The sequence below is a fragment of the Nycticebus coucang genome, chromosome 10, assembly GCF_027406575.1.
Source record: "Nycticebus coucang isolate mNycCou1 chromosome 10, mNycCou1.pri, whole genome shotgun sequence".
Classification (NCBI taxonomy): Eukaryota; Metazoa; Chordata; class Mammalia; order Primates; family Lorisidae; genus Nycticebus; species Nycticebus coucang.
Genome location: NC_069789.1, coordinates 24,187,364 through 24,209,432, shown reverse-complemented (window position 1 = coordinate 24,209,432; position 22,069 = coordinate 24,187,364).

Genomic DNA, 22,069 nt, shown 5'->3' with positions numbered 1-22,069 from the left:
TAGTTATCAAGCTTATGTCTGATTCAAAATATGCAAATATCCGGGCAGCACCTGTGGCTCAAAGAAGTAGGGCGCTGGTCCCATATGCCGGAGGTGGCGGGTTCAAACCCAGCCCCGGCCAAAAACCACAAAAAACAAACAAAAAAAAAATGCAAATATCCTTTCCCATTGTGTAGGTTGTCTCTTTGCTTTGGTTATTGTCTCCTTAGCTGTACAGAAGCTTTTCAGTTTAATGAAGTCCCATTTGTTTATTTTTGTTGTTGTTGCAATTGCCATGGCAGTCTTCTTCATGAAGTCTTTCCCCAGGCCAATATCTTCCAGTGTTTTTCCTATGCTTTCTTGGAGGATTTTTATTGTTTCATGCCTTAAATTTAAGTCCTTTATCCATCTTGAATCAATTTTTGTGAGTGGGGAAAGGTGTGGGTCCAGTTTCAGTCTTTTACATGTAGACGTCCAGTTCTCCCAACACCATTTGTATGTTCTTGTTGGGTTTATTGAAGATTAGGTGGTTGTCAGATGTCAGTTTCATTTCTTGGTTTTCAATTCGATTCCAAGTGTCTATGTCTCTGTTTTTTGTGCCAGTACCATGCTGTCTTAACCACTATAGCTTTGTGGTACAGCCTAAAATCTGGTATGCTGATACCCCCAGCTGTATTTTTATTACTAAGAACTGCTTTAGCTATACGGGGCTTTTTCCAGTTCCATACAAAATGCAGAATCATTTTTTCCAAACCTTCAAAGTACGATGTTGGTATTTTGATAGGAATGGCATTGAATAGGTAGATTGCTTTGGGACGTACAGACATTTTAACAATGTTGATTCTTACCGTCCATGAGCATGGTATGTTCTTCCATTTGTTAATATCCTCTGCTATTTCCTCTCTGAGGAGTTCATAATTTTCTTTATATAGGTCCTTCACCTCCTTCGTTAGGTATATTCCTAGGTATTTCATTTTCTTTGAAACTATGGTGAAGGGAGTTGTGTCCTTAATTAGCTTCTCATCTTGACTGTTATTGGTGTATACAAAGGCTACTGACTTGTGGACACTGATTTTATATCCTGAAACATTACTGTATTTTTTGATGACTTCTAGGAGTCTTGTGGTTGAGTCTTTGGGGTTCTCTAAGTATAAGATCATGTCGTCAGCAAAGAGGGAGAGTTTGACCTCCTCTGCTCCCATTTGGATTCCCTTTATTTCCTTGTCTTGCCTAATTGTATTGCTAGAACTTCCAGCACTATGTTGAACAGTAAAGCTGATAGAGGACAACCTTGTCTGGTTCCAGTTCTAAGAAAAAAAGCTTTCAGTTTTACTCCATTCAGTAAAATATTGGCTATGGGTATGTCATAGATAGCTTCAATCAGTTTTAGAAATGTGCCACCTATGCCTATACTCTTCAGTGTTCTAATTAGAAAAGGATGCTGGATTTATCAAATGCTTTTTCTGCATCTATTGAGAGGATCATGTGATCTTTACTTTTGCCTCTGTTAATATGGTGGATAATGTTTATGGAATTGCGTATGTTAAACCAGCCTTGCATGCCTGAAATGAAGCCTACTTGATCATAATGAATGACTTTTTTGATGATAAGCTGTAGTCTATTGACTAGGATTTTGTTGAGAATTTTTGCATCTATATTCATGAGTGAGATTGGTCTGAAATTCTTCTTTTTGTTTGGGTCTTTTCCTGGTTTTGGTATCAGGGTGATGTTTGCTTCATAGAATGTGTTGGGGAAGATTCTTTCTTCCTCAATTTTTTGGAATAATTTCTGCAGTACAGGAATAAGCTCTTCCTTGAAGGTTTGATAGAATTCTGGAGTGAAGCCATCTGGACCAGGGCGTTTTTTGGTTGGAAGATTTTTTTATTGTTTCTTTGATCTCAGTGCTTGAAATTGGTCTGTTCAGGAGCTCTATTTCTTCCTGGCTGAGTCTACGGTGAGGGTGTGATTCCAAATATTTATCCATTTCCTTCACATTGTCAAATTTCTGGGCATAGAGTTTCTGGTAGTATTCAGAGATGATCTGTTGTATCTCTGTGGGATCAGTTGTTATTTCCCCTTTATCATTTCTGATTGAGGTTACTAGAGACTTTACTTTTCTATTCCTCGTTAGTCTGGCCAATGGTTTATCTATTTTATTTATTTTTTCAAAAAACTAACTCCTTGTTTCATTAATTTTCTGAATGATTCTTTTGTTTTCAATTTCATTGATCTCTGATTTGATTTTGGATATTTCTTTTCTTCTACTGAGTTTAGGCTTAGGTTGTTCTTCTTTTTCAAATTCCATAAGATCTCTTGTGAGATTGTTGATGCGCTCTCTTTCTGTTCTTCGAATGTAGGCATCTAAAGCGATGAATTTCCCTCTCAAAACTGCTTTTGCAGTATCCCATAGGTTTTGGTAGCTTGTGTCTTCATTGTTGTTATGCTCAAGGAAGTTAATGATTTCCTGTTTTATTTCTTCCTGCACCCATCTGTTATTCAACAGAAGATTGTTTAGTTTCCATGCCTTTGGGTGGGGTCGAGCATTTTTGTTAGAGTTGAGTTCCACCTTTAGTGCCTTATGGTCTGAGAAGATACAAGGTAAAATTTCAATTCTTTTGATTCTGTTGATATTTTTTTTGTGTCCCAGGATATGATCAATTTTGGAGAATGTTCCATGGGGTGATGAGAAGAATGTATATTCTTTATCTTTGGGGTGGAGTGTTCTATATGCGTCTATCAAGCACAGTTGTTCTAGGGTCTCATTTAAATCTCTTATATTTTGTTTAATTTCTGTTTAGAGGATCTGTCCAGCTCTGTAAGAGGAGTGTTAAAGTCCCCTGTTATGATGGTATTATCAGATATCATATTGCTCAGACTGAGTAAGGTCTGTTTCAAGAATCTGGGAACATTTAAATTGGGTGCATAAATATTTAGAATTGAAATGTCTTCTTGTTGTATTTTTCCCTTGACCAATATAAAGTGACCATCTTTGTCCTTTTTGACTTCAGTTGTTTTAAATCCACATGTATCTGAAAATAAGATTGCAACTCCTCTTTTCTTCTGAATTCCATTTGCCTGAAAAATTGTCTTCCAACCCTTGACTCGGAGCTTTAATTTGTCTTTTGAAGCCAGGTGTGTTTCTTGCAGACAGCAAATGGATGGCTTGTGTTTTTTAATCCAGTCAGCCCATCTATGTCTCTTCAGTGGGGAATTCAAGCCATTAACATTTATTGAGATAATTGATAAGTGTGGCAGTATTCTATTCATCTTATTTTGTGAGAGTCCATTGTTTAGTTTTATCTTTTGCATCAGTGTGGAGGTTAGGTTCTTCCTTCAATTTCTGAGTTCTTACTTTGCTGCTGATCCATTGTGGTGGTCAGTGTGCAGAACAGGTTGAAGTATTTCCTGTAGAGCTGGTCTTGTTGTGGTGAATTTCCTAAATGTTTGTATATCCGTAAATGATTTGATTTCTCCATCAATTTTTAAGCTTAGCTTAGCAGGGTACAGAATTCTGGGCTGGAAATTGTTCTGTTTAAGTAGATTAAAGGTAGATGACCACTGTTTTCTTGCTTGGAAAGTTTCATTAGAGAAGTCTGCGGTCAATCTGATGGATTTGCCCCTGTAGGTCAACTGGCGCTTACTCCTGGCAGCTTGCAGAATCTTTTCTTTTGTCTTGACTTTGGACAGGTTCATCACAATGTGTCTTGGAGAAGCTCAGTTAGAGTTGAGGTGACCTGGGATCCGATAGCCCTCTGAAAGCAGTGTGTCAGAATCTTTGGTGATATTTGGGAAATTTTCTTTTATAATATTCTCTAGTATGGCTTCCATTCTTCTGGGGCATTCTTCTTCCCCTTGTGGAATTCCTATATCTCGTAAGTTGGAACGCTTCCTAAAGTCCCATAATTCTGACAGTGAATGTTCTGCTTTCTCTCTCTTCTTTTCTGCTTCTTTTACTATCTGAGTTATCTCAAGAACTTTGTCTTCTACCTCTGAAATTCTTTCTTCTGCATGGTCTAACCCGTTGCTGATACTTTCCATTGCATCTTTAAGTTCCCTAATTGACTGTTTCAGTTCCTTCAGCTCTGCTATATCCTTTTTATATTCTTCATATCGTTCATCTCTTATTCGATTCTATTTTTGGATTTCCTTTTGGTTATTTTCCACTTTATTAGCAGTTTCCTTTATTGTTTCCATCATTTCTTTCATTGTTTTCAACATGTGTATTCTAAATTCCCTTTCTGTCATTCCTAACATTTTTTTATAGGTGGAATCATCTGCAGTAGCTACCTCATGTTCCCTTGGCGGGGTTGCTCTAGACTGGTTCTTCATGTTGCCTGGAGTTTTCTGCTGATTCTTCCTCATGAGTGATTTCTTTTATCTGTTTCCTTGCCCTAAATTTCCTTTCACTTCCTCTTGCTCTTTAAGTTCTCGTCCTGTGGACTAAGGGTTACAGGACCAGAAGGGTGAGAAGGATGAAGAGCAAAAAAGGGATGAAAGAAAGGAGGACCAAGTGATAAGAAAAATAGAGAAAGGAGAGAGGGTGGGTAAAAGGAATATTGACAAAAAGAAGAGAGGCACAGAAAGAGGGAGACAGAGCAATATAGGTGTACAGTAGGGTACTTTGACACAACCTTAAAAAAACCCCACCTTCTGGGGGTGCCCAGTTGGGTGGTTCCCTTGAGGTCAGCAGCTCTTTGCTAACCTGATCAGACATAGTACCCCACCTCCTCCAAGTAGAGAGGAAAGACAAAAATGCTATAAATCAAACCAAATCAAGCAAACAGAAAACTTTATGGGATAAAATTGGGTGAAAAACCAAATAGCAGTAGAAACACTAGCAAAAATGAAGTTCTAGTTATTGAAAAAGGCAGCAATGGGAAATCATAATTAAACTAGAAAAACTGAGAAAGAAAAAGGATCTGTATGGAAAAGGTTGAAATTAAAAAATGAAACAACATCAACAACATCAAAATAAACAAAAAAAACAACCAAACCAAAAAAAAAAAAAAAAACAACCAAAAACAAAGTTTTATGTATATGTTATTGAATATTGTCTGGGCAACACGTGGTCTTCTGGGGTATGAGATGTTAATCACAGTTCTGGTACGACTGGAGGCTGCTGATTTCTCAAACTCCAGTAGGTAGACACCCTAAATCTCTCTTCAGCCCACTTAAAAGGCACTTTGAACTTGTAAACTTACTGATCAGAAGCTTTCCCAGGAAAGTGCTTGTCACTGGAATCACTGCTGAAGTGGCTATCCACTTACCCAGTGTGCCAAAACCGGTCTCACTCTGCCCCTGTGGGTTAGGGCTGCAAGGCGGCTCAGACCCCACCCTTTGGCTACTTGTTGTCTGGGTTACCAGCTCCCACCCGATTCTAGCTCTGTGACCCTGAGGGCGGAGCTTGCCGGGGCAGATCGCTCACAATGGCTCCCTGTGACCCACAGCCAAACACTATTAGCTCCATCTGGCTCAGCGGCTCAGACTGGGGCCCTAGACAATGGCCAAAGTTCTCCGCACTCCCGCTCAGGCTTTCCCCAAGGCAGTTCAACTGAGTGCCAAGTCTAAAGACACCAAAACAGTTCACAGGTAAGGCCTTTCTGGTTTGCAGTCTCGCTGTTACTGAACTTACAGTTGCGGGCGGGTTTAGCCGGATTAAACACACGCAACCACTTGCTGTTTTTCCACTGTTTTAGTCCTCCTCTTGGGGTCCAGAAGTCTCTCGCTGACACCCTGTATCCTCACAGGGGTGATAATAGGCAGATCCCACCAGTCAGAGATGTCTGGAGTCCTATCTCCCCAGACTCACGGTGCCCAGATGCAAGGAAGCTGTTACTCCGCCACTATCTTGCTCCACCTCCCTTATCTCCCACTTCTAAGTGGAAACATATGACATTTAGTTTACTGTGTCTGAGTTGTTTCACTTTAGATAATGGCCTCCAGTTTATCCACGTTGCTGAAAAAGACATGATTCCATTCTTTTGGGGGGGTTAAATAGTATTCCATTATGTATATATACCATATTTTCTTTATCCAGTCCTCCATTGATGTGGATTTCATATTTTCACTATTGTGAATAATGCTGTGATAAATACATAGTGCAAGAATCTTTTTTTAATATACTGATTTCTTTTCCTTTTGGTAGGTACTCAGAAGTGAGATTGCTGGATCATATGGTAGTTCTATTTTTAGTTCTTTCAGAAATCTTCATACTGTATTCTATAGAGATTGCAATAATTCACAATCCCACCAACTATTTATGAGTTCCCTTTTCTCTGCATCCTTATCAACATCTGTTATTTTTGTTTTCTTAATAATAGCTATTCTAATTCTTGTATGATGATATCTCATTGTGGTTTTAATTTGCATTTCTCTGATGATTAGTAATGTTAAACATGTTTTCATATATTATTGGTCATTTGTCTTCTTTTGAAAAAAGTTTATTCATGTTCTTGCCCACTTTTTAATGGGATTAATTTTGTCATTGTTGTTCTTGAATTGTTTGAGCTCCTCATAAATTCTGGATATTAGTTCTCTGTCAGATGTACGGTTTGAAAATGTTTTCTCCCATTATTTAGGGTTTCTGTTATGTTTCTTTTGCGTGGAGAATATTCTTGGAGAATATTCTGCCTCTATTAGTAGATAAGGCAATGAACAAAATATCAAAATCTACATAGCTTAGATTCTAGTAGAATAAAGTAATGGTGAGCAAGTAAGTAAAATACATATGTGTTAATGGTGTTAAGCTCTATGGTAAAAAAAAATAAAAACAAAGAAAAGGGATAAGAAACATTCAGGTGGGTGGCGCCTGTGGCTCAAGGAGTAGGGCGCCGGTCCCATATGCCAGAGGTGGCGGGTTCAAACCCAGCCCTGGCCAAAAAAAAAAAAACGTACAAAAAAAAAAAAAAGAAACATTCAGGTTAGGAAGGGTTGCGAATTTAAACTGAGTAAAGGAGAAAGGTGAAATGGTAATATTTTACTTAAGATGGAAAAAGATAAATGAATGACTAATGCAATATCTGATGGAAGAAAATCTCAGGAACAAGCAATAGAAAATGAAAATGCTTGGGTGGTGCCTGTGGCTCAGCAAGTAGGGCACCACCCCCATATACCGAGGGTGGTGGGTTGGAACCCAACCCTGGCCAAACTGCAATAAAAATAATAGCCAGGCATTATGGCAGGTGCCTGTAGTCCCAGCTACTCAGGATGCTGATGCAAGAGAATCGCCTAAGCCCAAGAGCTAGAGGTTACTGTGAGCTGTGAAGGCACAGCATTCTACTGAGGGTGACAAAGTGAGACTCCGTCTCACACAAAAAAAAAAAAAAAGAAGAAAATGAAAATACCTTGATTTAAGAATATGCTTAGAGTGTTCAGTAAGACCAAGAAGGCAGCATTGCTGAATCATAACCAACAATGAACTCACATTGGTATCAGGGAGCCACACTGCATAAGTCCTTGGAAGGTCCTGGAAGGATCTGCATTTTCTCTTCCAGAGATGAATACCAATAAAGGATTTTAGGTAGAGAAGAGGCTTGATCTATTTACATTTTGAAGGGTCTCTCTGACTGTTGTATTAATAGACTGAAGTGGGATAAGAGTGGTAGTTGAGAGATTGCTTAGGAGCTATTACAAATACCCAGAGGAGAAATGGTGGTGACTTGGATTGGAATGACTACATTTCAGGTGATGAAAAGTAGACTTGAAGTAGATTTTTAAAATAGGGACAAGAGTGTTCTCTGATGAATTACTTGTGATCCTTGATGAAAATGTAAGGGTCAGAGACAGTACCAAGGTTTGGGGATGGAATAACTGGAAGAGTAAATTGTCATTGACTGAAGAGGGTAAGACTATGAAAGGATTGAGTTTAGGAGTGTGGATTTACATACTTAAATAGGAAACAGTGGTAAGATATCTAGGAGGAGATACTGAGTCCACAATTAGAAATATGCTTTGAGAGTTCAGAGAGAGCCAGACTAGAGCTGGGCATTTGGGAGCAATTCATTTATAGATGGCATTTTAAAGCAATGAGACTGGATGTCGTCCCTATGAGAGTGAGGAAAACAATCAGAAATCCAAAGACGGAAGACGGCATTGTTTGAGTGTTTAGAAATGATAAGGAGAAACCTGCAAAGCTAGAGTGTGATGTCCTGGAAGCCAAGTGAAGATGGTCCTCCAAAGAGGGGACATGGGTACTAGTTAGATGAGCTATATGCTAATAAACCAAGATAGGAAAAGGAGAAACGACTATTGGATTTAGCAACAGGAGTGTTAGGGTTAGTATGAAAAGAACAGTTCAGTCAAGACAGAAAGAGTAACATAAATTGCAATCAAGAAAAAAGAAGAGTTGGAGAAGGGTTCTGTTTTTCAGATAAAAGATACAGCAATATGTTTTTATCTTAATAGCAATGATCCAACAGGGAAGGGAAATTTGATGATGCATTGAGAGAAAAGGATGAGTTGCTACAGTAATGGACTTGTGTAGGGAACACATTATAGTTTAAAAGTGCAAAGATCAGCCCTAGACAGGGACAAAGACCTTTACCACAGTGACAGGAGGGTAAGTGTAGGATATGGATGGTGGACATGACCAAAGAACAGAGCAGGAAGAAATACTCCCCTGATTCACTCTTTTCTCAGTGAAATAAGAATCACAGTCCCCAACTACCATAGCTGTTGGTATGTTTCAGGCACTATTCAAAGAGTTGTATTTTTAGTCACACTTTAATGCTGGTAACAAGAGTATTATTATTCTGCCCAGTTCATAGATAGGAAAACAGAGATGTAGAGAGGTTAAATGAATTGCCTGAAGCTCACCAGAGACAACCATGTGGGGAGAGCGAGGTGAAGGAATGAAGAAGTTCAAGACTACTTCAGGGTACATTGAGGCCCTCTAGGAGGTCAGCAATCATGAAATGAAAGGAGTGGATCTAATTTACTGTGAGACAGAAAAACGTGAGTTCAATCATGGACCAACCACTTGCTAAATGTTTTGCTCTCAACAGAAGGATTAATTTCAGTTTCTTCATTCGTATAAATACAGAGAAGGATTAAAAATAACAACATATGCTAACAGAGTTGGTAGTCTAAAAATATAATCTTTCCTGTTATTTGCATTATTAGTGGCAATGTTTCTTTCTATCATTTCAGTTCAGACTACCTTGCCCTTGCCAATTTTGGCCCTTGCCAATTTTGTCTTTTGACTGCTGATTGGCCAAAAGCCAACAAATTTGCTTGATTCTTAAAGTTAAGCCTTTTTCCTTTGACATATGTTTCAGGAGTGGCACTTTGTGTTTGTGACTTCTCCAGAAATAAATGAGTAAGAGCTTTTCACTCTCTTAGCATTCATTTCTCAGTTCTCAGGCCTCCAGTGGACGGGGAGCCACAAAATTGAGGCTAGAACTAATTTCACATTTGTGGAGGGGGCTGGCTTGCAACATGATTTTTAAGGAGTTTTGACTTCTGATTCCAGCACTTCATAGAAACACTATACATGAATTATATTCTTCAGACAAGCAGAAGTTGGCTGCCTGCCTCTCTATATCTTAAGAGAAGCTCTTGCTCAGAGCTGCCTTATTCATACCCTGGTTGAGCTTTCAAGCCTTATTGAGAAGTGTACACAGTTACTATACTCATGTTGGGTTTGGAAAGAGTACAGCAATGCTGGCTTCATTAATATCTGGAAGTACATAGCCAGGAGCCAAGTTTGTCATAATAATGATAACAGGGGAAAACATCCAACTGTAAATTAACATTTTGGCAACTTTCAAAGCGATGCTGGGAAAAGAATATTTGTGTCATTCCAGTGAAAAATAGAGATGAGTAATAGCAAAAAACATAAGATCTTTCTTCACCTCAGTGACTGATCTGGAATAGAATTGGGTACAATCACGGACCCTTACCTTTTCATCAGAGATCACAAGCAATTCATCAGGGATATACTCTTGGCTCTATTTTAAAAATCTACTTCAAGTCCACTTTTCATCACCTGAACTGTAGCCATTCCAATCCACTTTATTTGACTTTACATTTCAATCTTCCTGGTAGGATAGAAGGTTAATTTACTGAATTAATTGTGGGGTTATAGACCTATCTACAATCATTCCTTGATTCAAATAGTCATGTCAATGAAGTTATCTAGAATTTGGTTTTAGTCACCTCCATTCAAAACTCATCTCTTATTAATTCTTCAATGCATACTACCTAATCACACACCTAACCATTGATTTTGGAGGTAAGCTTTATGTGCATTATTGTCAAAGACTTAAAGACATGTATACATTACTCCATTGCCCATATTGTATTAGAAATAACACTGCACAAGCTTAAAAAAATAGATATTCTAAAAATCATTTTCTACCAAATAGTGTAGTAGTCAAGAGTGAGAAGTTCAAAGACAACATGTAAGTGTGAAATCCAGTTCTGACACTTACATGCTCTGTCACCTCCAACAACTGATTTTACTCATCTGGACTTCTGTTGTCTAACCTGAAAAAAATGGGAAATACGATTGCCTCTATTTCATAGAATTATGATGAGGATTGAATAAGGGAATACTCATGAAGGACCTAAAACACCATCTGTCCCCAGGAAGTACTTAATAATAATACTTAGCCATTGCTTTGATAATAATTATTACAGACATTTGATTATTATAATTTGATGATGAATGTTTGGGGTCTACCACATCTTCATGTGTTTGATGACAAGGAATGGAAGGTAGGAGAGACCACGGTGGTGGAAAGGGGCCAACATCAACTGGATCACCCAAGACCACTGTTGCAACAGGGCACATCAAATTCTGTAAGATTGGTACATCAGGGTTTATCGCCAAATTGTGTCTGTTGGGGGAAGTTTTTCAACTGAAGTGGCAGCAAGAGTATGCTCTGGGAGGTAACTTTTCCTGGGTGGTCCCATCTGCATCACAACATCCTATGGGATAAGCATATGGGGGTGAGCGTGCAGGCAGGGAGGCCCAGAGGCCCACCAGTGAGATTATCAAAGGTCAGGGGATAAACTCTATGCCAGAAAGATACCATTTTGTGGTGCTTATGACAAAATATAGAACTGCACCACTAGCAGCAATATTGTAATATAAAAAACAAAATTTTTGATTCTTGTACTGTGAAATATAGCATGAATATAGAAAAGTAAATCAAACATATCTTTGTTTAGACATATCTATTTCATTTTAACAAATGAAATGAAAAACTATGTCAATACTCCTCAGGTCAAGAAATAGGATGCTGCCAGCACCCAGCTGCACCAGCACCAAAAGGAAGCCCTGCCTAGGCACAGGGCCAACTCTGCACAACTAATCAATAAAGCCACATGGAAAAAAATGAGAGATGACTACGAGCATTTAGGTATGTATTCCTAATTAATATAGATTAGATTAGTTTTGCCTGTTTTTGGATTTTGTGTAAATGACACATGATTTTTCTCTTTTGCCTCTTGATTCTTTTGTTTAATATGTTTTTGTTGGAAAGATCTAGGTTAGTGGGTTGATTTGTTTTTGTTTGTTTTTTTGGGGGGAAGGAGCTATGATATACAAGGCTGAAAGGAAAAGCACTATATATGCATTCTGGTACATACATGCCAGATTTTCTGTACTGTATACATATAGGGATGTAGCCATCATCTTATATTTTCCTATATTCTACTTTATTAAATAATGTCAAGTAATTCTTTGAAGTAATTTTACCAAATACCAAAAACAGTGGATAGTTCATTGGTCCTCATGTTTCACAGCATGATGTGTTTTAGACTTTGTGAATTTACATGGGCTGGAGAGATATTTCTGGTATTTTGCTGGGTTTTTAATTTATACTTATTAATAATATGTTACCCATGGTTCTTTAGATTACCTTTTTGGTAAAATTTATCCCCAATAATTTTGCTCAGTATTTCTGTTGTGTTGATGACTTTTCTTAAGTTGACGGGCCAGAGTTCTTTGTATGGTTTAGCAATTAGTTCTTATCGGTTACAGGTGTTGCAGATACCACCCGGCACTCCATAGCTCATCATTCACCAGCATTCATCCTGTCTTTTAATGAAGTGACGTTCATGAATATAATGTAGCTGACTTTATCAATCCATTATTTTACAGCCCAGTCTCTTTGTGCCCTACATTAGATATCCACAGTGTCATGAAACATTCTCCAATATCAATTTCTAAAAGCTTTATTGTTTGGGTTTTAACATTTTTTTCAAGATTCTATTATGACTATTTCAAATATAGAGCAAAGTAAAATAATACTATGATGAACACCTATATACCTTCCATTTAGATTCTACCTTCACTTATTATTATTGTACATATTTAATCAAGGACCAATATATTTAACTATCCCTCTATCAGTTTACTAATCATTCTGTTTCTTGGACTCACATGGAAACATGAATTTTCTCACAGCTACTCAGGGTCAACTTATTTTGCTCCTCCTTTCTTCATTCTGCTCTTTTAGAATAGAAGTGTAGTGATTGTTATTGACATCCTGACCACATTCCATCAAAACCAAACTTTTCCATTCCTGACAGTGGTTTCTTACTGCATACCTGATACTCCTGGGACCATGAGAAAAGTGCTGCTCTGTTTCTAGGCAGGCCGGTGATGCTGGAGGCAGGACAGTGGACAAGACTGAAAACCACCACCAATTAATTATAATTGGAAGGTTGTAATGGGAAATATCAAGTTATCTTATCCCTCTGAGGAGCACCTGTGCTGTCTCTCCCAAGGATCTCTGGTGTGACTGAGCCATTCCCCCCCACCCCCCATCAGTAATCAGTTGTTTAACACAACCCATTGACCTTCCCTTCCCTGGTTCCCATCCCCAGACCATGGAATTGCTTCCTGTCAGAATTTTGGTTCCCCAGGAAACAGACTCCAGGCCTCTGAGATTTCATATCAGTGAGGCTTATTAAGGCATAATCTCTCCATGTGTGAAGACAGATCAAGCAGCTTAGGCAGAGAGAAGAATTAAATAGCTATGAAGTTTCTCCAAAAGTATTAATGACCTCACAGGGATCTTCCAAGTTGGAATGACCTTCAGAGATTCCTATATTTAGACAAGAGGTGAGGGAAAGGGTGACCTTGCACAGGGAGCTCCCTTCAGCTGAGTCCTGGGAAGAATTCACCCTGGAGCCAGCTCAGGCCATACCCTCATGGGTGTAGAGGAAGTAGAGGGACAGGTTTCCAGAAGGAGAAATGGCGCAGCCTCTGCTGTACCTGCCAACAGACTCCTTGCACTCAAATCTGCCTCTTTGATCCTTAATTTTATGTGAAGACTTGTTCGGGCTACAGAATACCCAGATTAAACAGTTTTTGAGTAAGTCGGTGACAGTGTTTCCAGGTAAGGTTTGCACTTGAAGCAGTGGGTTCAGTAGAGTGATGTGCCCTCCCCATCATCTAATCCATTGAGGGCCTGATTAGAACAAAGGTCAGACTTAGGGGAAATCTGTCTCTATTTTTCCTTTTTTTAAAAATTAAATCATAGCTGTGTACATTAATACATTTATGGTGTACAATGTTCTGGTTTTATATGCCATTTGAAATACTTAAATCAAACTGGTTAACATAGCCTTCGCTGCACTTTCTTAATTATTGTGTTAAGACATTTACACTATATACTTAGTAGATTTGACATGTACCCTTGTGAAATGCACCATAGGCATGGTCTGACCAATTACCCTCCCTCCACCCATCCTTTCCCTCTCCTCCTTCCCTCTCCCCCTTCATCTTGGGCTGTAGTTGGGTTATAGCTTTCATATGGAAGTGTGGGTGCTTAAATATTGGTTTCACAGTAGGGCTGAGTACATTGGATACTTTTTCTTCCTTGTCTCTATTTTTCTATCTCACTCCTTTTTTTCTACTTCATTGCTTTCTCAACTTCTCCTGTCTTTAGACAGGTGTTAACACCATCATCTCCCCTGGTTCTCAGGCCTGTGGACTTGGACTAAATTATCCACTAGGTCTTTTTTTCTTTCTTCCTTTTTTTTTTTTTTTGGCAGGGGCCAGGTTTGAACCCACCACCTCCTGTATATGGGGCCAGCGCCCTACTCCTTTGAGCCATAGGCACTGCCCCTTCTTTCTTTCTTTCCTTCTTTCTTTCCTTCCTTCCTTCCTTCCTTCCTTCCTTCCTTCCTTCCTTCCTTCCTTCCTTCCTTCCTTCCTTCCTTCCTTCCTTCTTTCTTTCTTTCTTTCTTGTCTTTCTCTCTTTATTCTTTCTTTCTTTATCTCTGATTTGCAGATAGCAGATCATAAGACTTCCTGGCACCCAGTAACATAAGCAAGCCAATTTCTTAAAATAAATATGTTGATATATAGCTATACAGAGATAGAGAGATGGATAGCAAAATTTCCTGTTGATTCTGTTTCTCTTAAAACCCTGACTAATACAGTCTCTGAAGTTGGCTGCTGTGGACATCCAACCTAAGTCACAAAGCAATTAACCATTTCGCGCTGCCTCCTGTGGTGGGCAAGACAAAGGTGGAGATCTAAGTCACTTCTACCTTTGAGATATCAAATTAATGTAGCATGTCCTCTGTTTGACTTCTCTCCTTGAGAAGCCCATGGCCCCGAATTACTGAGGTCCTCAAATATCCTTGGCACGTAGGTGGCGTGGCCCTTTGGTGCCCAGGTGCTCTCTCTGTGTTTACTACCTTCTCTCTTTATCTCCTCCCCCTCTACTGCCTTTAGATGTTAGCTAGGAAGCACTTTAATTTTGTATTACTGCTTTGAGATTTTTAAGAAGTTTTAGGCATTTTCATTGAAGGTTTAATGTGAATATCCAAACTTGACATTACTGGAAACAAGAATGTCTGATAAGAATCTTAAATTCAGGATTTTTAGCAGTTCATCAACAGTAAAACGGGCCATTTGGTACTGAATTATACAGTATACCATTCAGTTCTTTACAAAGCAGTTATCTGTCAGCTTAAAGGAAGAAGCTGCATTCTCTTGACCCTATGTCAAGAAAAGAAATGATTTTTACCCTTATCTGTCTATGCCACCAGGAAAAAATGATTATCTATCTAAACTAGGTGCAGGCCCATGTAGTTCAACCTGCATATATGTGATCAGATACATTCTTGTGGGGATTATTGCAAAGACTTAGAATACAAGGCCTGTGGATTTTTCTGTGGCAGACACCTCAGAAATAACAATGTCTTGTGCTTGAAATGAAACGAGTATAACAGAATGGAAAATTATTCTAAATCTCTTATTTTTTAAAAAGTAAAACATATTTATAAGGAAATATAAAGGCAAAGAGCCAATTTAATTACCAGCTATACTATACATTTAACTAAAGTTGTCACCCATTGTGTTGTGGAGCTCTCCATGCTTTTCAAGTGTGCCCTGGCTGCACATTTAAACCTCTGTCCAGCTGCCTGCACCTTTCCCTTTCCACTCTCCTTCCCTGTAGCACAAGCACAAGTTATAAGTCAACCAATTTGTAACATAGAAAAAAATCCACCAGTATGTGAATAAATGAATGAAATGTCATGAAATATATCATCAAAAGTATTGGGAAAAGAGGTATGAAAAATCAAAAAAAAAAATTTAGGAAGGTATTCTTGATGGCAGAGAAGTGATTTTCTGTTCAATACCTCCTAGCCTGACTTTCTTTTACCTTTTTTCCTTTAGATTTTAATGCCAATAAACTATAACTGAAAATAAACTTACATGATTTAAAATCAGAAAACGACATTTATAACTTATTCATCTCTTTTTGTTGTTTCTATGACTTTAATAAGATATTAAAATATGTGTTATTTGATGTAATAACACTTTGGAAACTTTATTATTTTTTTTTTTGAGACAGAGCTTCACTTTGTTGCCCTCAGTGGAGTTCCATGGCATCACAGCTCACAGAAACCTCAAATTCTTTGGCTTAAGCAGTTCTCTTACCTCAGCCTCCCAAGTAGCTGGGACTACACACCCAACTCTTTTTTAGAGATGGGGTCTCGCTCTTGCTCAGGCTGGTCTCGAACCTGTGAGATCAGGCAATCTATCTGCCTCGGCCTCCCATGTGCTGGGGTTACAGGCATGCCCCGCCATGCCTGGCCAGAGCCTAGAATTCTTGTTTGGATTTTTAAGTCATTAGAAAGTTGCACATTCTCTATTTTTAAAAGTGTTTCATAATGAAATATGCCTATTACGGTAACATCAAAACTGTTACGAAACTTATATGTGAAATAAATAATATCCCTCTCCCACAGAGTCCCTGTAATAATGTTTATAAGAGCCCTTCCATCCGAGTGCACACTGCGTGCTGGTGTAAACTGCATGCCACCGCAGGGAATCCTGACACCCATCCCCAGAGTTATAGACCAGCACCTTAAGGTCTGAACTTGATGTGGGGGGTACTTAGATGAGCAGGAAGGGTTGAGAATTAGAAGAAAATGGCAAAAAGCTTTGGACATTGATATATTCACTAATCAATACCCATGATTAAAAAGCTGCTTGTCAGATAGTGGGTGGTTTCTTCTGGAGGCATCTCCAGGCAGATCCCCCCCCACACGCATACATACAAACACACATACACCCATACACACACATACACACATGCACATACATGCACAGACAGGTGCACACACATACACACACATAGACTCATATACACACGTACGCATACACATATACACACACATTCACACACTCATACACACATACGCATACACACTAATACACATATACACACATACACACACATTCGCACACTCATACACATACACACTAATACACATATACACACGTACGCACACACATATATACACATACACACACATTTGCACACTCATACAAACATATACACATACACACTAATACACATATACACACACATACGCACACACATGCACACACACGCACACTCATACACACATACACACTAATACACATATATACACACGTACACACACATTCGCACACTCATACACACATATACACATACACACTAATACACCTATACACACACATATATACACACATACACACATTCGCACACTCATACACACACGTACGCACACATATATACACACATACACACATATTCACACATGAATACACATATACACGTACGCACACACATATATACGCACATACACACATTCGCACACTCATACACATATACACGTACGCATACACACATATACACACATTCACACACGAATACACACACACACGAATACACATATACACACTTACGCACACACATATATACACACATTCGCACACCTATACACACATATATACACACATTCACACACTCATACACACATACACACACACGAATACACATATACACACATGTACACACACATATATACACACATACACACACATTCGCACACTCATACACACATATACACATACACACTAATACACACATACACACACTCATACGCACACACATATGCACACACATACATACACACACATACTACACATGCCCTTTGGGCACTGCAGTTTCCTAAAGGGGTCAATAGACTCTTCCTGACTGTGCTTCCCAGCCATCAACACAGCTTACACATTGAACTTGCCTCTTACTGTTAAAATCTTGCCCTGGAACTGACTGAATTTGATAGCAACCTGCTGACCCTGTGTATACTCTTCCCAGACAGGGGTAGTGCAGGCCCAGCCCTAATCTCTTCACTTTCCATGACGCCCACCTCCAGAATTCTCCCAGCAAAGAGTCTCTACATCCTCTCTAGGTCTCACTTTTAAAGCCATTCTGGAACATGCTCACCTTGCACACACCATGATTGTGCACAATCCAAAACACTTCCAGCCCAGTCATCTCTGAGTATCCTCTTGTGGTCCTTCTGGCTAATTTGAGTTGGCATTGTGAGTACCTTCTCTACACCCCAACAGACAAAGGAAAGAAAATGCCCCCACACTTTCACCCAAGTCCTCTGGTCTTCCCTCACCGCCTGTTCAGATGGGAGGTTGAATGTAAACACTGGAGAGGCGCCTGGGCTCCCAATCAGCTTAACCTGGAATGATGGAGGCTACATCTATCATCTGTTGTCATCTACTTTGCAACTTTTGCTGAAACTCCAAGGCCAGAAGAAAAGTCTTAAAATGACAATTATTATCTTATTTTATCCCTGAGAAAACTGACCCACAAAAGGTGAAATCACATTTCAATGTCCCTTGATGACCAGTAACTCATATGGTCTTCATTTCACATGATGCTTCACTGAGAATGGACACACTTGTAACTCTGAGTCAGTCTGTATAAAAACAAACGAGGTAAACAAAACATGAGCACCTGCTAACGCTCTGAAATTTAAAAAAAAGAATGAGCTGGTTACATACAAAACATTCCTGAACAAACATTTGTTGGAAATTCGGGTTGTCTTTGTTCTAAGAAGGCATGATGCAAAATGCTGTGACATGGATGATTTAAATTTTGCTTCTCTGCAAATATTTTTCCAAACTGGATTTCAACGTGGCCCTTTAATGGGTGTTTAGAAGAGGAAGATCTTTGATGGCATATCTGAAAATTGGAAGATTTCTTTCATCAGTAGGCTCTCCTTACAATCCTTACATTTAGCCTGCCACTGCCTTTCTGACTTACATTGTTAGTATAGAATAGCACCAAATATCCCTTTTCTTCACAACCTTAGAACTAATTCAAATTCAGCGAAACTCTTTAAATTGAAATCCTGAGCTTGACTGCCCTAGCTCATGACCGTTTTCTCCAAGAGCTATGAGTTCTGAAACTGCAGTGTCAGAGCCACAGTCTGATCACCTTCCCTCTGCATCTCTACTGGTTTCATTTAACAGAAACTGTCAGCACAAAGCCCTCAATGAATGAAGCTCTGAATTGCCATCAGTTTCTAAGAATAAAGGGCATGTTTATTGGTCTCCAGCCATACTAATATAAGAATCGAATTCAGAAAATCTTAATACAGAAACAGCCACCTTGGTGAGTTGAATGAGGGTAATCTGACAATCAGCACAAAAGAGAAATGTGCAAGGAACACATCCTAGCCCAGGTCAGCCAAGGTCACAGACATATTCATAATGGAGAAATCACAGGGCAACGCTCCTTCATTCACAAAGCAATCAGGATATGTCTCTTTCCTCTGTGCCAAAGTGGCCCCCACCCCCTGGAGGTTCAGATGCTGCTGATTCCTCAGCCACAGACTTAGAAGTAGCCACCAGGATCATGAGAAGCTGCAAAATGTCTTGTTAAATTGTCATAGTACAATACAGTCCAGTGACTTTTCTAAGGCAAATTTCATCTTTTCCTCATTTATTTCAGCAATTATAAAATTACACAATTACATAATAAATCATTATGAAAATTTTTTTGCTACGTACAAGTCTGGGGGCTCAGACCCTGAGAGAAACAAAGATAATTAACATATGTTTCCTCTTTTCGAATGTATAATAAGGGACAGATGAGATGACAATGCTCGAATGCATATTATATATATATATATATACTTTTTTTTTTTCAGTTTTTGGCTGGGGCTGGGTTTGAACCTGCCAACTCCAACATATGGGGGCTGGTGCCCTACTCCTTTGAGCCACAGGCACTGCCCCGCATATAATCTTTTCTGATGCTCTCAGGTAATCAAATTTATTGATTGATTGATTAGAGACATTCCTGGAAATATGTCAAATCCAAGACTGAGTATAGATATTGAGATCTTCCTGTTACACATGATCATAGACCCCAATCACCTCTGCTATACCCAGTTGTAATTTTCCACATTTTCAGGCCATGATGCCCTTTACAACATGTGGAGTTTCACTCACCTGGTGCTGATGCCATAATTCATAGACTCCTGTAGAATTTTACAAGCAAGGTGAAAATAATTGCCAGAATTTCCTCAGACTGAGGTTGGTCTCATGCTCTTGGTTGTGTTATGGGTGATCACTTTCACTTTTCCCAAAACTAGTTCCATCCTTATATCTACTGCTTAATTATATTCATTTTGACTTTACTGGAGCAGGGAGTCATATGGAGAACTTAACTCTTCCTTTGTTCTAGGCAGAGAACCTTCTAATTTTCCTATATTCCTCTAGAACATTCTCAGCTTACCAAGTCACTTAATACTAATATGTTACCACATTGTAGTTGTATAATGGGAAGAACAGTGTTTTAAATGTTGTGTATATTACATTGTGGCTTTTTATACCCAGGGAGGTATTTATGCCCTGTTTTACCAATTAGAAAACAGAAACACGGAGAGGTAAGAAATTGCTCATGCGCGGGCGGCGCTTGTGGCTCAGTGAGTAGGGCACCGGTCCCATATGCCAGAGGTGGCGGGTTCAAACCCAGCCCCGGCCAAAAAAAACCACAAAAAAAAAAAAAAAAAAAAAAAAAAGAAATTGCTCATGCTCATGGAAGTGAGTAATTGATGACAATAAGAACAAGATCGTGCTTTCTAAGGTATATCTCATGGCGCAACATAGAGGAATTTAAAAATCGACCCACTTCATATGATGGAGCCATACATCATATGTGTGGGGTCGGGTTAACCTTCAAATACAGTGAGACCAACTAGAGGAGCTTGCACGTGGGGTGGAGTGAAAGCAGATGTGCAGCCTCGGTCCCTCCTGGAAATCAGTCACTCTGGGAGATGCTTTATAAAGTTTAGTGACAAAAGAGGATAAAAATCTAAAACAAGAGATGTGTTTCTCTTTCTGAGACTTTGAGGTGCAGGCCCATGTATAAAGGTGTCAAATGAAACAATGGTGGGGATAGTGTTTCTCCCATACAACACTTCACCAGTGTATATTTGGTGACCAAAAATGTACCGCTCTGACGTCTCCAGAACTTGATACATCCTTAGTGATGTTGGCAGTGATGACAAAGAAAATAGGAATAGGGCCCATGGTGGAGAATTAGTTAATGATTACACTGGGACCTCAATAAGATCCCTACATAAGCAACCTTGAAATATTCCCTGGATACTCACAAAAATAAAGGCAGATATTTCACTAACACATGCTAGTGAAAATATATGTCAAAGTAATAGAGTTATAATAAGAGTTATAATCAGTAATTAAATAAGCAAGTATACTACTGATAATATTATAAGCAGTAATATAATCAGTAGTATTAGAGTTATAATCAGTAATTAGGCTGTATATTAACTCCTAAGATTATGTGGTCTGAAATATGAAAAGGTTTAAAAAATTATGGGGATGCTGAGTATTTAAAGAAAACAAAATCATCATCATTGTCATTAATATCACCATCAACAGTACCAGAGAACTTGCAAGTAAGCTTATAAATGTTTTTGTAATTTAATACTTTGATTTATGAGCAAAAGTAAAGTGCACATTTAGAGCATATACTATACCCTCAATTCTCTCTTCTTTTTATATTGCTTCACCTCTAGCCTAAATCATCTCTGCATAAAGTGTTTCCCCACGACAAAGGTCTTAGATGTCTGCTGAATGCATCTTTGTACTTTTGTGCTAGAAATGACCTCCACAAATTGATAAATTCAAAGTACAGTCCAGGAGAATAATTTCTGTGTTGTTGGGAAGCCAAACCTTTGCCTTCAACCGACTTCAAAGGAAAATCTCAGTGCACTTGGAGCATGCTAAGTGATCTTGCTTCATGTAGGTTGGTCCTCAAATCCATTTCCACATAATGTCTGACTTTTAGCAATTGACTCAGAAATAAGAGAATCAAAGGCACACTCCTCAAAGTGCAAGTGTGTCCGACCACATCCTAATCACTGTGGTGGGAGAAAATGCTCCCTTCTATAACCTTCCAGGAAGAAAACTCTGCTCGTGTAATTAATGAGAATGATTCTGCAGAAAATGCATGGATTTGCTTTAATCTTGACAGGCACAGTTTATTATAGAAGAATCCCTATTTGCTCTGGGATTTTTTTTCAATTATTTCCATATTAAGAAGTTATCAGAGACTAAGATGTAATATCCTTATATTCTACTTTTTTTTTTAATTTTTTTTTTATTTTTAATTTCAGTGTGCTTGTTCATTCTTCTTTGTTCTAAGTACTCCTTTTTTGTTGATTTTCTTCTTTCTCCTGCAGTGCTGGCTGTTTTTGATGTTGTTGGTAGAGACGGGGTCTTACTCTGGCTGACTGCTGCTCA